The following is a 16,325-nucleotide window of genomic DNA, read 5'->3' as shown; positions in this document are numbered from 1 at the left end:
GTATCCCTATTTAAGAATTTTTTATTTCCCTTTCCCCTCCCCAAATTAGAGAAATGCATACCCAGGATGTAAGCGCACCAACTTCAAATACAGTGAAAACAGTGGTTAGAACGTAAGGGAGGAACATATAAAGGAACAAAAATAATCACATCACACATTATAAGTATCTTAGAAACAATAGCAAGAAACAAAAAAATCACTTGTCTGGTTCATTTCTTGTAATATCATCTTATCTGATATGCACATAGCTTATGATCTATTCTTACCCCATACATATATTAGCTGTTGAAAATAAGGGAAACCATGGGACCTATGTTTCTTTGGACTTGGCTTACTTCACTTAATAAATTTTTTTCCAAGGCTTTACAATTTTTAACAAATTGGGCGATGTCATTCTTTTTGATGGAGGCATAGAATTTCATTGTGTATATATACCACATTTTCATGATCCATTCATCTTCTGTGGGCCATCCAGGTGGGCTCCATATCTTAGCTATTGTAAATAATGCTGCAGTAAACATAGTTGTTCTGGTAGTTTTAGTATGGTCTTCTTTGTGATGATTTGGGTAAATCCCCAAAAGTGTGATTGCTGGGTCATAGGGGAGATTTATATGGAGTCTTTTGATGAGTCTCCATACTGCTTTCCAAAATGGTTGAACAAGTTAACACTCCCAACAAGAATCAAGAAAGGTTCCTTTGTGGCCACATCCTCTCCAGCATCTTTAGTTGTAAAAATATGGAATGATTCAAGAATTTGCATGTCAACCTTGCCCAGGGGCCATGTTAATCTTCTCCGTATTGTTCCAATTTTAGTGTATGTGCTGCTGAATTGAGCACAGAGCATTTTTTATATATAAAGTGTAATTGATTTTCTTAAACTAGACAATTCAAAGAAAAGTAAGTTTTGAAGAATTCTCGTGAAATTTTAGAACCATGTACCTCTTACATAAGCACACATTTAAGAATAGTCAAGATTGACATGTCAAAAACAAAATAATCACAGATATTGTTGTTCAAGAAATGTGTAGGATCGGCGGGGGGGGGGAGGGAATTGTGTGGGGTGCAGAGGAAGGCTGGGAAGGGATGTTAAGGCTAAACAAATTAGGAGGATGCAATGCTTGATAAGAAATGAACTCATTATCTTGCCCTTGAAATTGTAACCCCTCTGTACAGTATGTTCACAAAAAAATAAAAATAAAAAAAGAAATGTGGAGGATGAATTCAATTATTCTGTACAAGGCACCTGTCATAATGAACACTGCGACAAGTGTTAAGGTTTGTTAAAAGTTTTAATGTTTTAAATATATTTAATTTTGGAAATTTGCTTATATAGGCCAAAATTAGGACTGTTTGTTAGGTCATACAACTTTTCTATAAATATTTAAGATTTATGGTAGCAGACATATGCTACTAAAAAGTACATTTCAGAGTTTATAGAAACATAACTAATGAGATGTTGCAAAGTCTTAGTGTAAAGAAGCAGAGTGAAGAGTTAAGACTCTCTTAACTGCACAGTTTCTCTTAAAACTTTAGGGCTTCCTTACTTTATATATTAGTGAGGAACAAATGATGATATAAGCCATATACAAATGATGAGATGAGTCATAAAAAGCAATCTTAGTGGGTAACTTTAAAGACTACACATAGCCTATAAAACTCTTGTTGAACATCATAATCTTATTCAGTGTTAAATGTACAGGAATGCAAGAATAGTAAAATCAAATATGTAAGTTCACTTCAAATACTGAAAACACAGGTAATTCTTTGATATTTTATTTTATTAATCATTAATATTTATTATTGTGTTTCTTTATTTGTAGTATTGTTTCCCTTGTAATATAATAAAACTTTTTGTTATTCATCATCAGGAGGTACTTTGAGAAGATTTCTGGGATGGCCAAACCATTTTTTATAGTTGCATGTGAATTTACAAAAAGCAAAATTAAGAACAAAATATTGATTAAAAAATTATCAAGTACAGTCAGAATCAGGAGGGATGATAAATGTCCACACTTAAAATCTTAGCCCTAGGCTGAAGCAGTGATATTACAAAGTTGAGGTCACAAAAGTGAGAGACTGTGTTTTGTTTTGTTTTTTACTTTGATTTTGTTGGCCATGGGGTTGAACTCTGGGGCCTGATTGCTGTACCTCAGCTCAAGTCTAGTGCTACCACTTGAACCACAGAACCACTTCCATCCTTTTCTACTTATGTGATGCTGAGGAATCAAACCCAGGGCCTCATGCATGCAAGGCAGGCACTCTACAACAGCCACCATCCCAGCTCCTGATAGACTGGGTTTTAAAAATTCATCTAAACAACATTTGCTTTCTGCTTTGGGTTATATAATGAAATATATGAATATATTTTCATATTTTTGTATAGTATAACAATACTTCTAAATTTATACTAACCCCAGCCACTTTATTCTTTTCAAAGTAATGAAATATCTCTGAGAGTTTGCTAAGGTGAAAATTGTTTTAGCATTTTTAATTACTTCTGAGTCATTTTTATTTTTTATTAATATCATTTTATATTTTGGGTTGATGGATTATCATACATCAAATACCTTCAAATATACATGTAGATTCTAAAGATAACAGTATGAATATTCTCATACAGCTCTTTTTTACCTGTTATGCCCTTTCAGTATTATGAGATTTCTCTCTCTTTCACGCTCTCTCATTTCCTCTCTTTCTCTTTCATGCTACATGTCTGCTACATAGAATTTCTGCTGGTCTACTATTATCCTTCAGAATCCACTGGCTTTGTGGGAACATGATGGTGACTAACATTTTCCCTTGCATTCTTTAAGAATTATGAGTGACGTGATATTATTCTTTGACATTGTAAATGGCAAAACAACAGGTCTAGGAATTCTTTTCACGTTGACTACTATTACAAATTTTATCTCATAGGAATCATTTGGATGGATATGATATTTTAACTTGGGCTGGGATGGTGGCTCAGTGGTAGAGTGCTTGCCTTGCTTGCCTGAGGCCCTGGGTTCGATTCCTCAGAAGCACATAAGCAAAAAGAAAAAAAGCCAGAAGTGGCGCTGTGGCTCAAGTGGTAGAGCACTAGCCTTGAGCTGAAGAGCTGAAGGACAGTTCCCAGGCTCAGAGTTCAGGCACCAAGACTAGACCCCCCCCCCAAAAAAGATATTTTAACTTGTGACCTAAAAGTTCTTTTTCTTTCACAAACAACCTTTGTCTTTGATTATCAGTTTGTAACTACATGTAATGAAAATAAAGCTCTCCTATGGAAACTAGACCGAAGTTGTTCACAGGGATGAAAAAGAAGGTAATGATGGAAGTGAGTACAATAGAGCAAGGTCCTCAGAGCAGTTTATCATGAACACTTTGTGAGAATGACAATGTTCTGGGAACTATACATTAAATCACTGAACAAAGATATATATATATATATATATATATATACACATATTTGTATATGTATATTTATTTATATATGCATATCTGTGTGTATATGCCCTTATATTGTACACATATATGTTACTATACACACAAATTCACATATACATATACACATGTATACATGCACACAGGGAGAAAGACACATAATTACAGCAAACACAAGTTTCATTACTTGCTGAAAATGCCTTAGATGGAATGCTTGGAACAAAATATGTTCAAGATGTATTTGTCTCTAAGAGATCTTTTACCACTCCTCTTATCTCATAAAACTGGTAGGTTTAGACGTATTTGACTTGCAAAATGCAGTACACATGATAGCAAGTTACTCGGAAATGTCAGTATGTAAAGATCATATGGTGTCTCCCTGATCCCCACGGAATACTTGCTCTTATACACACTCTCAACAACCAAAGTAACAGGAGAATATCATGGTAAAGAATAAAATTATAAGCTTTTAAATGGCAACCTTCTTTGAGCTATTTTCCAACAGCCAGCATCAATTCCTAAGCAGATTAGGGAGTCCTCATAAAACTGGACCTCAGGTCAACAGGTAACCAACCCATGTGAAAAGTCCTATGAGAGAAATGCTGACTGAGGTCTTGCTGATTTTCTGGCCAAGAAAGTAAGAAAAGAAGAGATTATTTTTAATATATTAAAGTTTGAGAATAATTTGTAACCTGTCAATAAATGTGTAGAACACAACTAAACCAACTGACAAAAAAGGTGTCCATTTCATTTATATGTTCTTGGATTGGTGAGTGATTTTACTTATGTCTACACAAGTAGAATCAGCATAAATCAAGCCAGCATTTCTTCATTTAATATACAAAGATAGGATTCAGGTTGACCCATTGTAATAATGAGATAATAATAATGTAATAATAAGACACTTTATCAGAGAGTGGGTGGAGGGATGAGTTGAGGAGGTGTGAAGAGTAGGGATGGTAGGGGAAAACAAAGGATGGGGTAAAAATGCTCAATAAGAAATGGACTCATGCCAGGTGCCGGTGGCTCAAGCCTGTAATCCTAGCTACTCAGGAGGCTGAGGCCTGAGTATTGTGTTTCAAAGCCAGCCAGGGAAAGAAAGTCCGTGAAACTCTTTTTCCAGAAAACCGGAAGTGGCACTGTAGCTCAAGTGGTAGAGCGATAGCCTTGAGCTGAATTGCTGAGGGAGAGTGCTCAGCCCTAGAGTTCAAGCACATGACCAATAATAAAGAAAAAATTGTACTCATTACCTTACTTATGTAACTGTAACCCCTCTGTACAGTATCTTTACTATATATATATATATATATATATATATATATATATATATATATTAAAAAGATACAAGGAAAACTTTTGTACTTATAGGAAGTTGTATTTGTCACTCAATATCAGTAAGGTATTGGTTTTAGTACCACAGGCATATTAAAACATCGGATACTCAACTACTCTACATGAACACAGTATATTATTTACATTAGAATCTGCCCACAACCTAGTGCAGTGTAATTGCTATGAAAATTTGTAGTACATTCTATGTTTGTAATAAAAAATAAAAGTATATGCACTGTCAACAGATAATTTTTGTCTGCATTTTGTGGATGGAATTGGGAGCCCAAATTTCATCACCAAGACTGGTCTGCAAAATGTAACAAAAAGCTAACACAGCATCATTGAATAGTACTGAACTCCAAGGAGAAGTACTTGGATTGAGACATTATCAGAAAGTGTCAGCATGCAAGTACTTTTTAGAAATACAGCTGCTAGATGTTTCATGGTGAGGTTTCATAACACTTTGTGAAACACAAGCCATAACCTCACTGAAGAGTAAATGGTTTTCCCTCAACTTTCTGTCATGCTCAGTCATTATCAATCAACATATAGCTAATCTTGAATAATCCTTTAATAAAAAAAGGTTGATGGCGTGTTTATATGCAGAAAACCTGGGAAGGCTAAATTTTTCCAATTAGGATAGTCTGTATTCTATGATCCAGCAGAGAGAAAATTAGGTAAGCATCCATTTATTACATTCTGAATAATTCTGATTCTTCCCATATCAGTTAACTATCCATACCTGTGCCCGAGTGAGAGGATTTTAAATGACTTTAGTGTTTAAAATTTAAATTTAAATGTGGAATGAAATTAGTTCCAGTGCATTGCCTTAAGATATTTAGAAACAAATAAAGGTCTATAAGATTTTTTTTTATTTTAGTTGAAGCAATTTGCAAAAAAAAATGGCAAAGTAAAATTTACATTTGCAGCAGACTTGACACTTATTAAATTTTGTATATTGAAAAGAGCATAAGCCTCAACAATATGTCAATGCTATCCTGTCATTTATCTCTAAAGCTTTATGCTTTTGGTCTCTTAATATTAAAACCATTTTTTTTTAATCTTTAGCTAGGGGCTGGGAAGGTGGCTCAGTGGTAGAGCGCTTGCCTTGCATGGCTGAGGCCCTGAGTTCGATTCCTCAGCACCACATAAGCAAAAAGAAAAAAGCTGGAAGTGGCGCTGTGGCTCAAATGGTAGAGTGCTAGCCTTGAGCTGAAGAGCTGAGGGACAGCGCCCAGGCCCAGAGTTCAAGCCCCACGACCGGACCCAAAAAAAAAAATTTTTTTTAAATTTAAAAAAATTTAAATCTTTACCTAGTTGTGCAAAGGGGTTTCACTCCATCATGTCAGTGTGGAATAGAGTGTATGTACATTTCATTGTACAACACATCTGTATCATTGTTAATCTTTCCACTTTTCTTCCTTCCCTTTCCCCAACCCCACTTATCCCTTCAAGTTTCCTACTTATATTCTCACATATGTACATTGAGTGATCTGACTATATTAGTCCAATATTTCCCCCTCCATTCTTCTGTCCTACTCCCTTTAAGCCCAGCTCCTTATTTAAGACTTATTTCAACTTCATGGTATTTTGTAAAATATCTCTTCCTTTGGCATTTGGCTTTGGGCTTGCCAAATCCTCACTTCCATGTTTGACCTACATAAATGAGGCTATTTCTCCACATTTAAAATCTGTGAATGGATGAGATAGTTCTCCTTTACTATTCACCTTCTGTCCTAAAGATGGAAGGAAAATAATTTCCATGCTCTCAACATTATGGTATCCATCATGAATGTCCATCACTTATCACTTCAACAGTCTAAACTTAAAGTTATTTTTACTGCATTATATTCACACATTTTAAGTGAATATCGAGGACAATTTACCTAGTATTGGATGTTTAGGGACGATTTTCAATTTCTGATGATAGAAACAGGAGTCAGTTTTATTTGTGCAGAATCCACTATATAGTGAGTGCTGTAGTCTTCTAAATTTTCAATAAATTTCAAGTTAATTTTTATTAATAATTGAAAAAAGTTTTATTTCAATATGTTAGAATGAACTCCCCCCCCCCATTTCCCCTACTAGTTCAGATTAAGTCTCCTTTGGCTTTATTGTTTGAGGGGATGAGGGTAAACAGATGAGGGTAAACAGAAAGATGATCATTGCTCAGATATCTCCTTCCTCTTCTGTTTCTACTATTCTTTTTTAAATTTTAATTTATTTTTTATTGTGAAAATATTGTACAGAGGAGTTACAATTACATGGGCAAAAGAATGAGTACATTTCTTATCAAGCATTGTAGCCTCCTTCTTTGTTTCCCCTTCCCATCCCTTTCCAGCCTCCCTGTTTCTGCTATCCTTGTAGAAAGGAAGACTGGATCAGGGAACAAGAGTAATACTTGGGCAAGGGAGCATTCCTGGCATATCAATTATTGTTTCTCAGAATCACTTAAGCTGCTTACAATTGCCTTGTCTCTAACAGTAACCTAACTGTGGCTTCCTTTGTGCAGGAGTGAGCACACTAACAGGTTTTACATGTAAATTTGTATTTTATGTCTCAGCTTACTACTACCAAAAATAGAAAGCTTTGGTTACATAAATGCAAAGGCGCTGATTGTTCAACAATACCTTAGTGAGGAATAGACAATTCTACTCAGCTCCTCCCTCCTCTTCTATCCTTCCTTCCCCTCCCCTCCCATCACTTACCCTCCCTTCCCTTCTTCTTTCTTTATGTCTCTCTCCTCCATATTCATTTCTATCTTCTCTCTTTTTCTCATCCAGTAGCAAGTGATTTGGTTGATCTGGCAATACATACGTAATTGAACAAATATGTATTCTCCTCTTTTTGAGAATATTTATTATTAAGAAGTGAGTTCTAGCAGAGCACCAGTGGCTTACAGCTCCATACTAGGTGGGTTCAAATTTGACAAGTGTAATTCAAAGCTATTCCAAGTAGATAAAACTAAGAGATTCTTTTCTCCACTTGTGGTAAAAGGAAGAAGTGAAAGTGTGGTTCAGGAGGTATAGAGTAAGCATTGGGAATTAAAGCCCAGATTGTTAGGTTTTTAAAGAGTAGTCGAGTAAGAACCACACAAACACGAGGTATTCAGGAAAGGGGTAAGTTTATTCATCATTCCCGCTGGCACCAGGCCATGTTGGCCCTCCATGATGCTGGGAAAGTCCTGGGAAAGATCTGGAAAAGACCTGAGAAATTGAGGTACTAGAGCTGGGCTAGGCCTTACCTATGGTATGGAGGGAGAAAGGTGTGGCCACATCAAATTCAGATATGACCTCAGCAGATGCAGATGTGATATCTTCCAGGAGTGCCAGTTGCCAAGGTAACACAGGTACTGGGAGGAGACTTTGCTTGGAGGAGGGTGGAATCTGCTCTCTATCCAGAAGCAGACCTTATATTCCAGCCTTTTAATAATCATGAAATAGGGTGCGGATCCTCTCTGGCTACTTCCTGCTGACAAGGTGTGTCAAAACTAGGGGTAAAAGGCTGGAATTTGGTCCCATCCCAGAGAAGGCAGTGAGCTGCACCTGTCCCTTGGTGAGTGTGAGTCCTTTAATAAAGTCTGGTGGAGGCAAGTCTCTTGGATGAAGTCTAGAGAAAGTCTCATGAGGCATTGATGGGCTGTTAAAAATTATTAGAGCGCAAATAAATGGCAAGTGGAAGGACTTGGGGCTGAAAAATGTTGGTAGAAATGTCCCTATCTGGTGACTAGGTAGAGAATAATTCAGGTAACAAAGGCAAGAATGCGAATTCCCATCCAGTTAAAAGGTAGACAATTATGAACATTAGATGGCAAGCTTCTTACTTATATTGACCTCCTGCCTCTGGTTAATTTTGAAAGGGCAGGCACAAAATGGCTGATATGACATCATCTCCTCTTACTCCTCTCCATGGTCCCTTGTTCCCCAGACTGGCTGAGTCTAGGTGGTCATTTCTGGGATGACTTGTCTCAGTGAGTATTCATGGAGATTTTCACTCAAGGCCTGGGCACTGTGCCTGAGCACTTCTTCTCAAGGCTAGTGCTCTACCATTTTGAGTTACAGTACCACTTCCAGTGTTTGGCTGGTTAGAATCAAGAGTCTTCAGCCATACTTCCAGCCTGGCTCTTTGCAGGTTAGTTGGTTGATGGAGTCTTAGGGATTTTTTCAGCCCCGGTTGGTTTGAATTGCAATCTTTGTCACAAAAACTCTTTATTATTTCCAATTAAATAACATGGCGATCAAATAGAATAAGTAGAGTTTACCTGGTCCTTACCAAGAATTGACCAAGTAATATCTTGCAAAGACAAAACTCGTTAGATGTGAGAATCTTAGCACAGATATGCCCAATATTTTAGAATCACGTAGTCAGTATTAGAATACATAACACAAAACCAATAAGGCAAAACTCAAAATCTAAAATTTTTTACATTAATATTTAGACATCTTTGCTAACAAAGCACATCAGATAATTGGGCCTCCGTTATCAGAGTCTGAGAAAAAAGCAACTTGTTAGCAAGGTACAATAAAATAGATGGATGGAGGAGTAGTAAACTTAGTGGAAAGATATGGGTCAGTTAGGACCAAACCCTGAAGGCACCATGTGGCCAAGATGGCAAACTCACGATGGTGAATTTCTGAAAAAATGCAAGAAAGCCTGAACAAAGAGATGAAGCCTAGATTGGCTAGTCTTTGATAGGGAAACTAGAGGAGGTCCTCAGGACCCAACTCTTATTACACTCTTCAGGGCACAATCCAAAAAGTTGTAGAAAAGAAAGGGAGAGATACACAAAGTTGGACATGATTAGCAGAGAGCAAAGAGATCCTGAAAGTGAACAGACTTCTGACCGTTTACCATTGCAGAGGCAAAAACTGTCTAAATCTGAAAAGAGACTAAAAAATTAGGTGCTCTGGCTATCCAGGGAGTGCAGGAAGCATTTCAGAGGGGTTTCATGGCACTGGAGTTACACACAGCTCCCCATTAAGGGTATAGGAGAGAAAAATAACTAGTGAGTGAAGGTGGGCTTATCGGATGGAAGTGGCCCCACAACTTACCACTGAGCCCTCTAGGGGGGAGTGGCCAAGCAACCAGAGTCAACTGCCCTCGGCTCCAGACGTGACTGGGCTTTCAGTTAAAGGCCTAGCAGGTTCTTCGGTGTGGAACCACATCTGGAGAGAGACTGAGCGACAGAGAACCCTTAGAGAGTAGTTCACTCACCAAAATGTTCAAGCATGGAGGTAGATGCAGAGGCCAGCAAGGAATTGATTCACTTTGTCCACAGCAGACAGACTGGTTCCCAAAAGGCCTTCAGAATTGTGGTATTCCTCAGAGCAAAAAATGGGAAAACAAACAAAAGAAAGAAACAAAAGGAGAGGAATCCCACTTCCTATCCTGACTTTAAGCCTTTCCCAGATTCAAATGGCACCATTTATGTTAGGTTTTTAAAAGAGGTTGCTGAGTAAGAACGACACCACACAAGAGGTATTAAGGTAAGGAGTAGGTTTATTCATCAATCCCGCTGGCACCATGCCATGTTGGTCTTCCACTCGGCTGGGAAAGGCATGGGAAAGACTTGGGAAAGACCTGGGAAAGAGCACGTCTGGGCATGGGCTAGGCCTTTTCTAGGGGATGGGTGAAGATAGGTGTGGCCACATCAAATTCAGATGTTACCTCAGCAGATGCAGATGTGACATCTTCCAGGTGTGCCAGTTGCCTAGGTAACACAGTTATTGGGTGGAGATTTACTACAAGGAGGATAGAGTCTGCTCTCCATCCAGGAGCAGACATTACACAGGTAGAGCGCAAGGCCAGGATTTCAAACCCCAGTACCAGCACAATGTAAAAAAAATGAGTCCTTTATCTTTGAAAAGGGATATTTCTCCAAAAATTCATACCCAGGAAAATTTTCAAGCTCAAAGACTGTTTGAAAGGCTCTTTCACATCTTAAACTGATTTCTCTGTTTGATTCACATTATGGAAAATAGGAATCACACTTCACATTAAAAAGTATGCACATTGTTGAACATTTTTAATGTTCAACAAAATGTAAAAAATTGTTTATATTTTTAATGTAAAGGAAGCCTGGGATAGTAATGCACCTCATTGGGTGAATTAGGTTTGACTCACTGACAGACTTTTGCAAGTAAGTGAGGATCTCTTTACATGTAAAGAAGTCTATACAGATGGAGAACAAGCTTAGCTGCTGTCCAGGTTTGAATCAAAGTAAGTTTATTCCTATGAAATGACAAAGAGTAGCTCATCTCATAGAATTCTATGCGAACAGCAATTTCAAATGGTTTAAAAAACCCATGTCTATGTCGTGAACAACCAAGTTTTCACAAACAAAAAAGAGTTTCCTGAGCCAAAAATATATGTTACAGCAAAAGAAACTATGTTAAATATAGTTAATGGCTGAGGGACAGGTGTAAAACAGTTCTGTAATAACAAATAAACTATAAATTTTTCATCAAGTCCCTAACAAGAATCTCCAAGATAGGCCTTGCTAAATCTGTCATAGAGGACTGGGTTTATGCAATTGTCAATTTTGTTTAGGATCCAACATCTTCTATGGTCGCTTTGTTTGCAAATCGCTCACACCACATGCAGTGTCTGGAAAAACGTGCTGTCTTGACAGGCACCTAAGGGATTTTTGTGCCACTGTGAATATTTATCGTTTTACTTCTTGTAATTATACCTGTCAATGTGAAGTCCTTTTGTGATAAGAATAATAGCTTCTGGAAGTGGTACCGTGGCACCCATGCCCAGAGTTCAATGCCCATGACCGACACACACACACACACACACACACACACACACACACACACACACACACACATACACACACACACACACACACACACACACACACACACACACACATTTACCACTTTGACTCATGTTAGGTTCCTGACATTGGATATCAAACAATGATCTAATAATCAAACTTTCCTCCCCAGACATAAAATACATCCATACTTCCACACAAACAAATACACAAGATCATTCAAAATAATGAGAATAATGAGGCATCTACTCCGTGATTTCATTCATTCATGATGATGCATTTTTCATATCCTAATTAAAAATCTTTTTGAGTCTCTCTGATCAGTAGAAAAAAGTATGTTATCATATAATAGAAACTGTAGGTAAAATTACTTTTCCCTAGTTAATCTTTAATATATCATATCAAAGAATTCTCTTTCCTTCTTGCAGAGTCTGTTTCTGGCATTTTTCCCTAATGTCTAATATTAAATTACCAAGGATATGCCATATTCCTTAATTCATTTTTCCTAAAGGTTATGCTATAGAGGTGAATGTGATTTGTTTACTGATTCTAAATTAACTTTTCTCAACAACTTGTATTATTGTTTATATTGCTTCTAAACCATTTGAAATGCCAAAAAGAACTGGATATTCACCTTAGCAATAATTGTGAATGGCAGCAATGTTTGTGGGGAAATGAAGGACTTGAAGTATCTGTAGTGCCTAAAAGATGGCAATGCTATTTAAAGGGCTGATCGTTTAGTAATCTTCTAAAATGTGTTCTTCTGATTACATCTAAGAAGATAAAAGTATGCTTTTCACCACATTGTGGCCTGTAAAGCACTGGAATCATTTCCTTTGTACATCATATGCCCTGCTGCTACTGTAGTGAAACCCACAAATAACTGCACAGCTGTGTTAGCTGCTCTAGATTTTGAAATTTCCTTCCAGTAGCCCTCCCTAGTGATTCAAGCCCAGACTCATGAGATAGTCACATAATCCACAATTACAAAGCACCAAAATATAAAAGACCACGTTCAAAATGAGGTTCATTTTTTTCTTTATTGTTTCCTTTTTTATTGATTGTCTTTTAAGGAGTGTGGGGCTGTTTATTTCTCATTATTGTGGGTGTGACTTAAATAAATTTACCAGATTTTTGAAATAAAATAGATATAAAAAGGCATATTTAGTCACAAAATAAGAGTAAATATTTGAGTGATTCTTTTCATTCTACTCCTGTTCACAGTTATTTTAAAATAACTTTGAGATGTGACAAGCATATGTGTAAATTGCCACGCACCAAGCACACAGGACTCTGGAATCTTTGGGCTTTGATTTCTATATCAACTTCACCTAGAAAAGAAAATAATCAATTGCTTCATGTCTAAAGTAATCTACTTAAAACAAGTTTAATTTTATCAATACATCTCATAATCTATGGAATTGATGCATTGCGTAAGTTTTGATTTCTTATTTCCACTACATTAATATTACACTTATTTTAGTTCTTTGCACAAGAAATAATGACATTCTTTTTTTTGGGGGGGGGGCTCCGTTCGTGGGGACTGACCTCTGGGCCTGGGCACTGTCCCTCAGCTCTTCAGCTCAAGGCTAGCACTCTACAACTTGAGCCACAGCACAACTTCCTGCTTTGATCTTTTTGCTTATGTGGTGCTGAGGAATCGAACCCAGGACCTCAAACATGCAAGGCAAGCACTCTACCACTGAGCCACCTTCCCAGCCCAATAATGACATTCTTGAAGATAAAACATTCCCGTTTTTCTTTTTTTATTTTCTTTTTTATTTTTTTTAATTTTATTTCATTTTTTGGTGAACATACTGTACAGAGGGGTTACAATTACATGGGCAGGATAATGCATACATTTATTATCAATCATTGCAGCTTCCTCCTTTGTTTACCCTTCACATCACTTCCCCACCTCCCCCCTACCTCCCCCACACCCCGCACCAACTTTTTTTTTTTTTTTGTCGGTCGTGGGGCTTGAACTCTGGGCCTGGGCGCTGTCCCTCAGCTCTTCAGCTCAAGGCGAGCACTCTACCACTTGAGCTACAGCGCCACTTCCGGTTTTCTGGTGGTTTATTGGAGATAGGAGTCTCACGGTCTCTCCTGCCCGGGCTGGCTTTGAACCGTGATCCTCAGATCTCAGCCTCCTGAGTAGCTAGGATTACAGGCGTGAGCCACCAGCGCCCGGCTAACCCCGCACTAACTTTGTAAAGCTCATTTTCGACATGACAACTTGTACTTCTCATTGTTGCAACAGGTCCACCTGTATCCTCAAACGACTTGTTTTTCCGCATATCCACAAGTTATATTGACATCAAATATAGTAAAAGCAGGGGTTATACTGTGGGGGATGGACATACAAAGCAACAAAGAGATAATCTTATAAATGCGTTAGAAACAAATGCATGAAATAAAAAAAAACATTAAAATACATATCTAAGGGTTCGTTTTCCTAACATCATATTATCTGATCCTTTCCGTTTGATTCATACATATACTAGATATTGCAAATTAGGGAAACCATGGGACCTATGTTTCTTTTGGTCTGGCTTACTTCACTTAATATAATTTTTTTTCAAGTTTTTCCATTTCCTAACAAAAGGGGCAGTCTCATTCTTTCTGATGGAGGCATAGAATTCAATTTGTATATATACCACATTTTCTTGATCCATTCATCTACTGAGTGGCATATGGGTTGGTTCCATATCTTAGCTATAGTAAATAATGCTGCAATAAACATAGTTGTGCTCGTAGCTTTAGTGTGGTATTGTTTATAAACATTTGGGTAAATGCCCAAAAGTGGGATTGATGGGTCATAGGGGAGCTCTATGTGAAATATTTTCAGGAACCTCCATACTGCTTTCCAAAGTGGTTGAACAAGTTTACACTCCCACCAACACTGAAGTAAGGTTCTCTTCTGTCCACACCCCCTCCAGCATCTGTTGTTGTTAGAATTCTTGATTATAGCCATTCTAACTGGGGTGAGGTGGTATCTCAATGTTGTTTTGATTTGCATTTCTTTTATGGCTAGGGAGGTTGAGCATTTCTTCATGTTGCTATTGGCCAGCCTTCTTTCTTCTTCAGACAAGTTTCTCTTCAAGTCTTTAGCCCACTTATTTATTGGGCAGTTGTTTATTTGAGGATTTGTTGTTGGGGGATTTAATTTTTTCAGTTCCAAGTATATTTTAGATATGAGACCCTTGTCTGTTGTATGGCTAGTGAAGATCTTCTCCCAATGTGTGGGGTTTTTATTGATCTTGCTAGCTATGTCCTTTGCTATGCAGAAGCTCTGCAACTTCATGCAATCCCATTCGTCCAAACTTTCTTTGATTTGTTGGGTTTCCTGGTCTCTATTCAGAACATTTCAGCCTGCACCAAGGAGACCTAGGGATTCTCCTATTCCATCCCATAATATTTTCAGAGTGTCTGCTTTGACTTCGAGGTCTTTGATCCATTTGGTGTTGATTGTGTTGCAGGGTGATATATAAGGATCTAGCTTTAGTTTTCTACAAGTAGTTAACCAAATTTGCCAGCAGCATTTACTGAAGAGGCACTCTTTCTTCCATTCTATTGTTTTAGCTCCCTTATCAAAGATTAGATGGCTATAGGTCTGTGGGTTCATTTCTGGACTTTTAATTGTATTCCATTGGTCCTGAGGTCTGTTTTTATGCCAATACCAAGCTGTTTTGAATACTATCTTTTATAGTAGATTTTGAAATTTGGTATTGATATTCCTCCAGCAGCGTTCTTTCCGTTGAGGAGCGTTTTTGCTATTAGGGGTCTTTTATTGTTCCACATGAATTTTTAGATTGCCTCTTCTATTTCCTTGAAGAATGAGGTTGGAATTTTGATAGGTATCGCGTTGAATTTGTAGATAGCCTAGGGAAGTATTGTCATTTTCATGATCTTAATCTTTCCAATCCAGGAGCATGGGAGGTTTTGCCGTTTTCTAAGTTCTGTTTTGATTTCCTTTTTCAAGATTTTAAAGTTTTCATCATAGAGGTCCTTCACTTCTTTGGTAAAGTTAATTCCTAGGTATTTTATTTTTTGTGGGACTATTACAAAAGGAGTTGCTTTCCTAATTTCAGCCACACTTTTCTCATTGTTGACATACAGAAAAGCTATTGATTTGAGGGGGTTAATTTTATATCCTGCTACTTTGCAAAAGTTTTGAATCAGCTTGAGAAATTTGGGAGTGGAGTCTATGAGATTCTTTAAATATAAGATCATGTGATCTGCAAAGAGGGAGAGTTTTATTTCTTCTTTCCTTATTTGGATCCCCTTTATGTCTGTATCTTGTCTTATTGCTGTAGCTAGGCATTCAAATACTAGATTGAAGAGAAGTGGAGAGAGTCGACATCCTTGTCTTGTTCCTAAGTTAAGAAGAAATGGCTTTAGTTTTTCACCATTAAGTATAATGCTGGCTGAGGAATGTTCCATGGATTCCTAATTTTTCCAAAACCTTAATCATAAATGGGTGTTGGATCTTGTCGAATGCTTTTTCTGCATGTATTGAGATAACCATGTGGTTCTTATTCTTGCTCCTGTTGATGTGATGAATAATCTTAATTGATTTGCATATATTAAACCAGCCTTGAATCCCTGAAATGAATCCTCTTTGATCATGGTGTATGATTTTTGGATGAATTGTTGTAGTAGATTGGCCAAAATTTTGTTGAGAAGTTTTGCATCAGTGTTCATCAAAGAAATGGGTCTATTGTTCTCTTTCTTGGTGAGTCCCTGCCTGGTTTTGGGATGAGGGTTATGATGGCTTCGTAGAATGAAATTT

At 37.4% G+C, this 16,325-nt stretch overlaps 1 non-coding gene across 1 annotated transcript; it reads right to left on the bottom strand.

Moving 5' to 3' along the window:
* Window positions 1–730: 730 nt before the first annotated feature.
* LOC138803801 (U6 spliceosomal RNA) lies at window positions 731–837 on the bottom strand. The gene has a single exon (XR_011365050.1). It is a non-coding gene; the product is annotated as a U6 spliceosomal RNA (small nuclear RNA).
* Between the last annotated feature and the right edge of the window lie 15,488 nt (window positions 838–16,325).

Source organism: Dipodomys merriami, unplaced genomic scaffold (assembly GCF_024711535.1).
Source record: "Dipodomys merriami isolate MVZ:Mamm:240054 unplaced genomic scaffold, mDipMer1.0.p SCAF_349, whole genome shotgun sequence".
Taxonomy (NCBI): Eukaryota; Metazoa; Chordata; class Mammalia; order Rodentia; family Heteromyidae; genus Dipodomys; species Dipodomys merriami.
This window is presented reverse-complemented; position numbering and strand designations above follow the sequence as displayed.